Below are 12,270 nucleotides of genomic sequence, written 5' to 3' on the forward strand. Positions count from 1 at the left end.
GCAAACCAGCAATAATTCCATATCACCTTCTGTCACCTGGAGAAGATCTGATTAAAGATTGGATTGGCCTAATGAAGACCCTTTCCATCTCCAGTCTCTGCAATTCTGCAGGTTACATTGATTTCTTTATGGGCATGTCAAGTAAAGAGAGATCCTCTGCATAGGGAAGAGGTAAACTCACCCTGGAAGACTTGCATCTGAGATCAGAGAACAAGTCTTGCTTTGCAGGGCAAGATTAATAGATAAGGGCAAAGTGCTAAATAGTCAGCCAAATCCACAGCCATGAGTCTCAGGCAGAGAAATGCGGAATGGAAGGCCAAGGGAATCACACTTAGCCATGCTAAGTGTAAGAAATGTCTGAGGGTGAGACAATCTGAATGCAATCTAGAGACAAGTCCAGAGATTGAACTCATGGCCAGTATGACAAGTGCCAAACCTTTCACTATAATTCTTGCATGTAAAATGAAAAAATGAGCCCAATGTGTAAATAAACTTGAGAGAATCATAATATTGGGAACTTGCTGAAGAAAGAACAGAGGTTATCTAATCCTTGCAGCAAAGGTACTTTCTAGGTATAAGAATGGGAAAACCAATCAAGAGGGGAGAAATTGTAGAAAACATACAAGCATTTAATAGTCATGTTTTGTCAAGTTACTAAAGTTAGCTATAATAATAAATTGAATTTTCCTGACAATATGAAAAATATCTTCCATAGTGTGGATCCATTATGTATATTCAATCACATTTTCCTTAATTTCCTCTACTGAATATGATGTCTTCACTGTCTATCCACAATATTTAACCACTGCTTTCCAGAAGTATTTTATTTCTCTCTGTGTGACAATTTTTTTAGTCCAAACTAATTCCTATGCCTTCAGTGAAAGCATCTGTAATTTTACCAGTCAAAGGTAAAATTCAAAGGTATCCTTTAAATACCTTTGATATGCTTTGTTTGAAAAAGTCACTTGGTGATTATGATATTAACCTGTATATCACTCAGCATAATTCTATACCCCATGATTGTCAGACCTATGACTCACATAGGAATCATAAAAGCAAGGACATTGAAAATGTGTATCAAAAGACCAATATGGCAACTTGTCATGTAGTTTTGATTTTGTGTTGCATTATTAAGATAAATTTTATTCAGGTGAATTTTTTAATGTTAAGAAGTTCCTTTATATATTAGCCTAATTTAAATTATTATGGATGCAAAACAGAATTGGATACTTTAAGAGCAGACAATTCAAGAAACTTCTTGACCTATTTTCTTGTTAATTTAGAATTCTTTGTATATTTAGTACAATCCTTTGCTCAAAATATCTGTTCCATAAACATCAGCAAAGCATGAGTCACTTATCTTTCCTTTGAAGTATAGTCCCTGCTTGCCCTAATAGCATATTAAAGGTTGGATTTACTAATTGTCCTTTGAGCAGGCTTTGGTGCCTGAGCAGTCTCTACTCACTCATTGCCTATAACACTCTGGACATAATTCTACCTTTAATTTTTTCTTTATTCTTTGTCACTTTGGCTCCTTGTCATTAATTATGGCTTCCACTTTCAATCTTTCTCCCTAATTCTTCCTGATTTCTAATGCTTCTTTTGTTGTTCAGTCCTCCAGATTATTCGGATTTGAGAACCTGGAATTTAGGTAGGACTGTGGAAAGGTGATGACAGGTCCACATTGGAACTGCAAATTTTCAGTTTGCTGAAGAGCTTCCCATTCTTGGTACAGGATTGTGACAGAGAATCACAAGATAGTTTCATGCCACACTGCTAAACAAATTTAATGCTATGGTTTGAATATAGTTTGTTGTGAACCCTAAAGTTTATATGCTGCATTTTAATTTCATTTGTGAGTTACTGTGTAGGTGGAAACTTAATTGGACTATGGTGTTTAGGGCTAGGGACTTTGGGATATGATTAGGATAAGATAAATTCATTAGAGTACAGCCCCATGTTTCAACTGTGGTGGCTTTAAATGAAACAGAAGGGTGGACAGAATAAATATCTACACCTGCTTATGTGCCCTATCTCTTCTTTATGATACCTGACAATGCCACGAGACTGCCATCAGAAGGTCGCCACCAAAGGTAACCATTATAAATGGCATCCCCAGAATTATGAGATTTGTTTATGTACCCAGTCTGTGGTATTGTGTTATTGGCAATAGAAAATGGTAGCAAAGTCCCTTTCCTCATGCAATGTCCTTTCAGCTCCCTCTGCTGAGAAAGGTTCATATTGTGACTGAAAAGGAGAAATGTTGAAAGGAAAGTCATTGCTGCAGATCATATACTAAAGGTGAATTTGGATAACTGGAATAACTCTTCATAGATTGTTATTTTGGGTCTTCACCTTATATACAGTTGGTGCTTTACTGTGAACGTGCATACTGGTGGACTCTACAAACAAAATAGTTTTTTAATCACATTAGTGATAATTCTTGCTTAACTGGAGTTAAAAAGAGGGAGAGAGAGAGAGAGAAAGAAAGAGAGAGAGAGACCACTCACTAACAGGAGTAGTGAGAGAAAGAAGAGAATCTAACTAAATAATCCTTTGCTTACATCCAGAAACAGACTTCTTTTTGTTACATTAATAATGATTCAATTAATATGATTTTAAAAAGAAGAATGGAGATATTAATCTTTAAGTGATTTCATTTATATAAGATATGTGTATAAAACAAAATATACTCCATACTTTATTACCACAAATTTATTATGTGAAGAGTATAATGTTTTAATATAATAGTTAAGGTTTTGAACATCAGAACTAAAAGTCCAAAACATTTGCTCAAATATGAGTGTCTGTATGGGAACCATGGGAAGCATACATTCCCAAGGCTAGAAAAATCTTCTACTAGGAGTCACTGTACCAATAATAACGATGGAGTTTACTTGGAGATTTGTAGTTCTTACTTAGACAGTTCTGATATACATATATAAAAAAGTGATTTTTAAAAAAATTTTGACCTATTTATCCATAACCCTTGGGTCCTACCTCAGGGACAACTTAGTTCAAAATATTTGTCCTTAGTTTTGGATCCACTTGGGGGGATTATATAGCAGCAACCTGTGGGTGTTAAGTGACTGGATTTTGTACTTGGTAATTCAAATTTCTCTTATCTAAGGAAACCTCAAAATAGGCAACTAATTATAATTCTGTCATGTAAGAATCGTGGAATTGGTTGGTAATTTGAGATTTTATTGTTCCAGAATTGGTAACTATTCCCCAAACTGGGGACAAATCAATATGATTAGTCAAGCATAGTGTCACAAGGGCTAAAATAAGTAATTGGGGCCAGGCACCCGCCAGAGTTTATTAGAGGTTAGCATCGTGGGCTCAGCTACGAATAGCCCACTCAACAAACATCTGTTTCCTCCTAACATCAGAGAGGAGTGCAGAAAAGGCAATTTTGGAATAGGAATAGCAGGAAGTACTTGCATATTCTTCCTCCAAGCTTCATGGGTGCAGCGGAGCAACCTGAGTATTTCTTGTGGACACTGACATCTTACTGAGAGGTAGTCTTGTTGGACTGTTGTCTAAGCCCATGGTGGTAAGGAATATGGTGAAGGAATCCCTAACTGGTATTTGAGACAGGAATCCCTAGGTAGCTCAAGTTCACCTCCAACTCAGAAACCTCCTGCCTCCACCTTCTGAACACTAGAATTACATGTGTGTGCCTCCACGTCAGGCCTTAGTTCTTAAATTGTAAAGCGATCCTATAATTTGGTGGTCTATGTGAATATAGTCGCTAATACTGGGTGTCTTTCTGCACATTTCTGAAGGCAAAAGTTTACAGAAGCAATTTCAATTCACATTGTTTTCTCTGAAACAACCGAAGATACAGGAGAGTATCTCAGAGCCTCCAGGAATTCATGTGAAGGAACATAGAAGATAAAAGGAAGAGACCAAGCCACGTGGAACCGCCTAAGAATAAACTCAGCTAGGGGTGCCCTTACAACTCTGAAGGTATCACTGGTTACAAAGCAGACCAGGATAAAATTAAATTCAACTCTAAACAAACATGTAGACCACCTACGTTTAGATGAAGATTATAGTTGTTCCTGCTGGGGCAAGACAAGTGATTCTTCCCCTCTACTCTAAGGTGAAAAAAACAAGCTACATAAGAAAATCTCTATTTCCACAATTCTCCTTCCTGCACCTAACTCTTGGAGGGAGGGAATGGGGCATTCCAGACTGAGTCCATACTCCACCTACACAGAGGAGACTTGCAACTGGAAGAGTGGGAGGATGATACTAGTCCAAATCTCTGCTCCCCATCCCTAGAGATACAGGCCTGACTGCCCCTGGGAGAATGTGAAGGGATGAATTTTACACCTAATCAGATTATGGAAATTTTAATGGACTAAATTTTTACTATTTGAAAATGATCAAAAGTTTGAACAAGAAGCTGTGGGATGGGGCATCAAACAGAACATTGTTGAAGTCAGTGATGGGAGAAAAATAACATTTTGTATTTTCTCTCCACTGAATTGAAGCATCTTAATAAATTGGTTACAGCAGCCTGGTTGGAAAGACAAATGAAACAGAAAAAAAAATACAGTACAGTTCCAACCTAGCAGTAGTGGTAGGAGACTGAACAGGTGTAGGGGATGAGTAAAAAGGGACTGGGCATTGGACCTAGAAGCAGAGGGCCTTGATGTTAGCCTCCAGTCTATCCAAAGTGATTCCTTCTATGTAAAGCTGGACCCATGGCCTGGGATGGAGCTTCAGTCCTTTATGAAGATCTGCCTCAGCAGAGTGGAGAAACGATCCCTGTAAGAGCTCATTGCTGGTGTTCTTTGCTAGTCACAGTTCCCACCAAGTGAAACAGTTATATCTGTTATGTGGTAGTTAAGGCAGACATCAACTGAGTCTTTGGCTTCAGTTCCTTGCCATGAAAACTCCTGAAGTATCAGTAGGAAAGGAACTATTCAGGACTGTTATCTACTCACCCCCATGGATGTCCACTATCAGTTGATGAGGACCAGGCAGTTTTTTGAACTGCTTTGACATGAACAACTGACGATATGAGAATATATGCCTTAGTGAAGTGGATTGAAAGCAGGACTTTTCACCTTCTTCTTTTCTTTCTTTCTTTCTTTTTTTTTTTTTTTTTTTTGTGATACCAGGTCGTGAACTAAGGGTCTACACCTTGACCCACTCCACCAGCCCTTTTTGTGTTAGGTATTTTCGAAATAGGGTCTCATGAATTATTTGCCTGGGCTGGCTTCCAACCGTGATCTTCCTGATCTCCATCTCCTGAGTAGCTAGGATTATAGGTGTGAGCCACAGGTGCCCAGATTCACCTTCTCTTTAACAATTATGCCAAATACTCATCCAGTCCTCACCTATAGCCACACAGTTGCATGCTTCTAGAAAGCATCACCTCTGGACCTCAGTGACCCTTCCTGTGAAGATCCACGATCTGAACATAATCCAAGTACCTCTAACTTCTACAGTCAACCTAGCCTTTAGCTATCAAAAGGCTTTTTTCCAACTTTCCTTCCATTAAATTTAGACATCAGGAGTGTTTGCTAAATAACCGTATTATTATCAAATGTCCTGAAGTTACTCTGAAAAATCAAAATCCCTGTTTAAGGAAAGACTACTCAAGGCTGGAGGCATGGCATATGTGGTAGAGTGCCTGCCTAGCAAGCACAAGTCCCAAGCTCAAATTTCATTACCTTAAAAAGAAAAATAGAGACTAGTTAGGGTGTAAAAATCATGAAACCATCTGAGAGAGGAATTGATGGGAAACAGTCTTACAAAAGTAAAGTGCTTCAAACTATTTGAATCATTGGTAAAGCTAGTGTTTGTCATTTATTTGGATTTATCCACCAGCTTATATTTGTAATCTTATAAAATGTGCTGTGCAAAGAACAAAACCCAAAGAAAAACAGGTTTTTTTTGTATAGTTAATATCCTCATGCATTTGCAAGTTATCCCATTTTCATAAGTTTGTAGAACTACTCCTTCCCCACAAAAAGAGTAATTTGAAAATTACTCAGAAAAAGTCATGTTTAAGAGCTCATTTTCCTCATGTTTAGCATGAGAAGCAATGTCAATCCCTCTTCTATTACTGAGCTCTTGTGTGGGTCAGGTAGACCAGTACAAGAGAAAGTGTATTGAAAACCATAAAGCATTTTACATATTTTAATATCTGCAATGGCGTGAAGCAGAATCTGATTATAATATGCTTTTGCCTTATGTTCTAATTGGCTCATGTGTGCTCCAAATGCACTTTATATAGTAAAGGCCAAAGGAATCAGAGGAGACTATTATATTGTTTTAAAGCAAATACTTAATTTAGTCCTTGGGAGTACCCTTTGAGCTCCCCCCACCCAAATATTTACAGAGCTAAATAGGCAGCTTTTGCTGAAATTCTCCCTGCTTTCTGTTCTTTAAAGGAACTGATATTAATTCAACCTTCAAGGATGAATGACTAAAATCTTTAGGATCTACTTCTTTGTTAGATGGGCATATAAACACAATAATGAGGATGAAAGGAACTACTCAACTTAAGACAAGGCAGAATTTGGGGTATTATTGAGATAAATGGCTGAACAAGATTCTGTTATACCAAGATTAAATCACAACATCCAGCCAATTATCTTTTCAATGTGGGGCACGAAATAAAATTATTCAACTATTATAAAAAACAAAAAGCCATAACAAATACACTGACATGGTGTTTTTCATCCGAATGTTGGTCATATATTCCTCAAAATCAGTTCACCTGAAGTAAAGAGATGATACAAAACATTGATGTTGAAAATTCAAATATTTAGTTATGTGGGTACAGCAATATTTCTTCTTATCTTTCTACTTACATAAATCAATTCATTTCCTTCAAGGGACCAGCACCAGTTCTCACTTTCCTTGTACAAGCTCTTTTTTTCTCTCTCTCTTTTTACTTCTCTCTTCCCCATATCTCTTTCTCTCCTTCCCTGTACTACTATGTCCCTATTACCTACATCATTTAAAGCTTTGAGTATTTTATGCAATCTATGGCATTTAAAAAAATTATGATTACAGCATCATCATTTATTGTAATCTAAACATACTTTTTTATAAATGATTTAATGAGATTTAAACATGTTTGATATTTATAAATCTTTATTTCATTCATTTTAGCTTTTGTATTCTGTTGTTTTTTATAATTATTTATTATGCTTTTATTTCTGAGATATAGATAGATAAATAGATATGTAGATAGATAGAGTCATAAATATACCTCAAGTTCACTCATTTTCATGAATATGAATTATTCTATTAAAAATGTCCAATAATTTGTCAGCCATACAACTGATCAACATTTTGGTGGCTTCTAGGTTTTCAAGTTTAATTTTTATTATTATGCACTGTGATGCATTACCCACAGATGAACATATCTCTTCAGTCCATAATGAGGAATATAACTATAATAAGGAAGATAAAACTTTGCCTCTAGAAGGAATTATAGAGATAACATTTCATTTTGAAGATTTTTCCAATTCTGATTCCAATTCAGCACTCTGAACATACAAACGTTTCCATGTTTCAATATTTCCATAATTGGGATATATCTTAATATTGATGGCAAAATCACTATCTCTCAGAAGTCCATTGTCACAGGAATTATGCTAAGTGCCTGCTAATGTGTTATAATTATTACTTCTGCAGTATGAAAAAATAACTATAATCCCTCAAAGTTTTGGTCAATATATTATTTAAGATCACTCATTAAAGAATTTGGATCCTTGTAGTTGCCTGAAAATGTCTGGCAACTAGAAAACACTTGATGATACAAAGAATGATGTGTTTTGGTACACATTTTATGTCCTTATACACAGTTCTGGTAAAATCAGAGTTATTCCTTTAAGTCTTAATAATTAATATCAACCTTCCTCTCAAAACCATCTTGAGTGTACAGCAACCTTAGTTTTATCATGTGAATTTTGTGAAAAATTTTAAACTGCTTGGATTTCTTTTGGAAGTACTTAAATACATATTTGGGGAAGAAATACAATCTTATATATTTTCTTCAGTAAGTTTTTTCACAACATTCCCAAGAAGATCTGACATATTTTTGGTAAGATTAATCACAGTTGTCTTAGATATTATCCTCTTTATTTTAAAATGCATCAGCTTAAAATTATATTTTTAATTGCTGGTGTACATAACTGACATCGATTTTTATATATTGAGTCAGAAACAAGCAGCCTTGATGAACTCTCTTATTAATTCTAACAGTGTATCTATTGATTGTCTTGGATTTTCTGCATAAACAATTTTAATGGCAATTTTCTTTATTTTTTCTTATATGTTTGTAGTGACTAAGCCTTCTAGTTCATTAAATGGAAATATTATAAGTGAGCATTGTTTTTTGCTTTTGAATTAAAGCTAAATCTTTTAAAACTTTTAGCTATTAAATGTTGTATTTCTTTTTACAGCTTTGGTAGATGCCTCTCATGAGAAAAATACTAAAGTCAGTTGTGTTTTAAACCATGAAGGAGAGAAAAATATTTTTAAACACCTTACTGAATTTAAGATGATCATATAGTATTTGTTCTGTTTTTGATTTACTAAATGTTGAATTTCATTAACAGATTTTTTAAATTTTAAATCATCCTTTATATTCCTGGTAACACTCACATTGCCTGTGCTAGTATGTTTGATGATACTGCAATATTCACTTTACTTTTATGATAGAGGCTTTGTTATAATGATTAAATACATGAACTCTGAAGCCCTGCTATTTGTTGCCAATCCTGTATCTTCCACTTACTGGGTAGTTACTATTAACCAGAAACTTAACCTCTCCATTCCTTAGTCTTCTTATAAAATAAGCTTGACAAAAATAATATAAGATTTACATGGTTTAATATTTTACACTTTGGAGGAGCAACATCTAATACTTAGCTTATAATAGCTTTATACCTAAAGTAAATCATATTTGCTTTGGGATTTTAGTTGGAAATGCCTTTCTGCATTTCGTATCTATTGCTTCCTTTTTGAGTAAGAGATAATACTAGATTTTCAAATTGTTTGAGAGTTATTTTTTCCTTAACAGCTGTGTTGTTATAATTGGCATATAAACTGTCCATATTAAAGTGTGCAATTTAATAAGTTCTAAAATATGTGTTCACATGTAAAACCATCACCACAATTAAGACACATCACTCCTTCAATTTTCTTTGTGCCTTTCTGTAATTTTTCCCTCTCAACCTACAGGGTGCATCTGTTTCCTAAACAAAAACAGATATGCTTTGATACTGTAGACTGAACTTTCTGAAATCTGATATTTGTGCAGTCGTATAGTAGACACTATATTTCATTTGGCTTTTTTCATTTAGCTCATAAATTTTGAGATATATCTATGTTGTTACCTGTTTTAATCATCCATTACCTCTTATTCAACAGTGGTTATTACATTGTAAGAGATATACTACAATTTAGTCATTTGTTCTTAGGAGCATGCTTGAATTTCTTTGGATTTTTTTTACTATTACAAATGAAGTTTATATGAACATATAAGTCTCTGTGTGACCATAAGTTTTCATCATGATTGCCCTAGTTGCAACTTCTAATACAATGTGGAAAAAAAGTTTTCTTTTTGAGAGTTGACAATCCATTCTTGTTGTTTATTCTCAAAGAAAATCTTTTCATCTCTTACCTGCAAGTATGAGATATATAATGGCTGCCTTTGACCAAGGTGAAGATATTTCTTTCTATTCCTAGTTTCTTGAAATTTTGTTTTTAAAATTTCAAGTTTAAAATTTTTTTTAAATTTTAAAACAGTATCTAAATGTGTTTGTCAAATACAATTGTTTAAATATAAATGTGTATTCTTTTTAGCTTATTACTTCAGTGGATTAAATAGCTGATTAACCAATCATTAATTATTGGTATAAAATACATACATTCTTATAATGTGTTATTATTTTCACCTATTGTAAGATTTATTATAACATATTTTTTAATTTTTACATTCATTTTTATAGGGGATATTCATGTGTCATTTTATTCTCTCTGTGTAGCATCTTTGTTTTGTCTTAGCATCATAGTCCTGCCATCTTCATAAAAGGAGATGAGAATTATTGTCACCTTTAAGTTTCTGAAATAGTTTGGTTAAATTAGTATCAGTTCCTCCTTAGTTATGTTATAGAATTCACCAGTGCAGTCATTGTGGCTGCATGTTTTTTTGTTTTTCTTTGTTTTGTTTCGTTTCTTTGTTTTGGTGGGGATGGAATGTTTTAAACCAAAATGTCATATTTTTATTAGAAATAGAGCTAGATTATTTTTTGTTCTTTAAAACCCTTTGATACTTTGTGTTTGGTAAGAATTTCTCAACTTCCTTTAAGCTGTCCAATTTGTAGGCATGAAGTTGTTTATAGTAGTTCCATATTATAATTGAAGTAACTACAGAATCTCTAAAGATGTAACCACTCTCAATCCTGATGTTAGTAATTTCGTGTATTTTCTTCTTTCTCCCTCTTAGTAACTTTTACTTGATAAATACCTCAAGTTCTTCAGTACAGTATTGACATTCTCTAAAAGAACCTGCTTTGATTTGTCTATCTACACATACCTATATATAAAGAAAGTGGGACTAGGGCTTGAACTCAGGTCTTCATGCTTGCAAGACAGGTGCCGTACTGCTTAAGCCATGCCTCTAGCCCTTTTTATTGTGGTCATTTTGGAGATATAGTCACACTTTTGGTCCAGGCTTGCTTGGACAACAGTCCTCCTATTTTATACTTCCTGATGTCACATGAACCACGACACCTAGATTTTTTCCATTGAAATGAGGTCTTGCAAACTGTTTTGCCCTGGCTGGCCTGGGTCCTCTAGATCTCAGACTCCCAAATTGCTTGTGACGATAAGAGCATGCCACCATGTATAGTTATTGGTTGACATGATGTACCATGAAGTTTTTTCCAGGTCTGGCTGTGAACTATAATCCCCTGAATCTCAGCTCCCCCAAGAAGTATAGTTAGGATACAGTCATGAGCCACCAGTGCTCACCTCTCTCTCTCCCTCTCTCTCTCTCTCTCTCTCTGTCTCTCTCTCTTTTTCTTTCTCTCTCATAGCTTGTTTCAGTTGTTTGGTTCATTGGTTGTCTTTTTCTTGGGGTAGTGGTTGTTTTCTTTTGTTTTCCCATAGCATCAGCAAATGAGAAAAAATGTGACATTTGTCTTTGTGGGCCTGGTTTATTTAACTTAATTGAACTTAAGAGTTCATTGATTATCCAGCAAATGGTATAATTTCATTTCTTATTGGCTGGATAAATGTCCATTGTTTTTGTATACCACATTTTAATCTGTTCATTTGTGAGTAGTTATCTATGCTTGTTCCATTCTTTGGCTATTGTGAATAGTGCTACAATTCACATGGGCTTACAGTGTTTCTGTACTAAACTACTCCATCTGTTTCTAGGCTTTTCTTTGGTGAGAGTTTTTTTTTCAATTAAAGCTTCAATCTCATTGCCATTGATCAGTTAGGTTATCTATATCTTCTGAGTTTGATTTTGGTAGGGCATATATGTCTAGAAATTTTCCATTTCTTCCAGGTTTCCAACTTATTAGAGTATATGCTTTTAAAATATTCACCAGTAGTCCTCTAGATTTCAGTGGTATCTGCTGTAATGTCATCTTTTGATTTCTAATTTTATTGTTTCTCATTTCTCTTAATTAATTTAAAGGTTTATCAATCTTGTTTATTCTCTCAAATAATGAACTTTTTGTTCCTTGGATTCTTTTATTATTCTTTTATATTTTCTTAATTTCAGTTCTGAGCTTTATTATTTCTTCTACTAATTTTGGGTTGGCTTGTTCTTATTTTCCTATGAGCTGCAGGAGAATCATTAAGGTATTTATTTAAGATCTTTCTTTATTTTGATGTAGGAAGTCATAGCTATAACTATAAACTTCCTTCTTAGAACTATATTATTCTATATACCACAGGTCCTGGTATATTGTGTTTTTATTTTCAATTAATTCTAGTCCCCACTGTTTTTATATTTTCTGTTATTTCTCTACCTGTTGATTTGCAGTTTTATTCAATTGTGGTTTGATAAAATACAATAATTTATTCCAATTTTATTGTATGTTCTAAGACAAGCTTTTTGTCCTAAAATAAGACCTGCTTTGGAGAAAATTCCATGCATTGCTGAGAACGTATATTCTGTGATTGTTGGGTAGAATATTGTATAGATGTCTGTTAAGTCTATTTGATTGACAATGTCATTTTATTCTGAAGTTTTTTGTGTCTTTTTTTTTTGTT

This window comes from Castor canadensis, chromosome 4 (genome assembly GCF_047511655.1).
Source record: "Castor canadensis chromosome 4, mCasCan1.hap1v2, whole genome shotgun sequence".
Taxonomy (NCBI): Eukaryota; Metazoa; Chordata; class Mammalia; order Rodentia; family Castoridae; genus Castor; species Castor canadensis.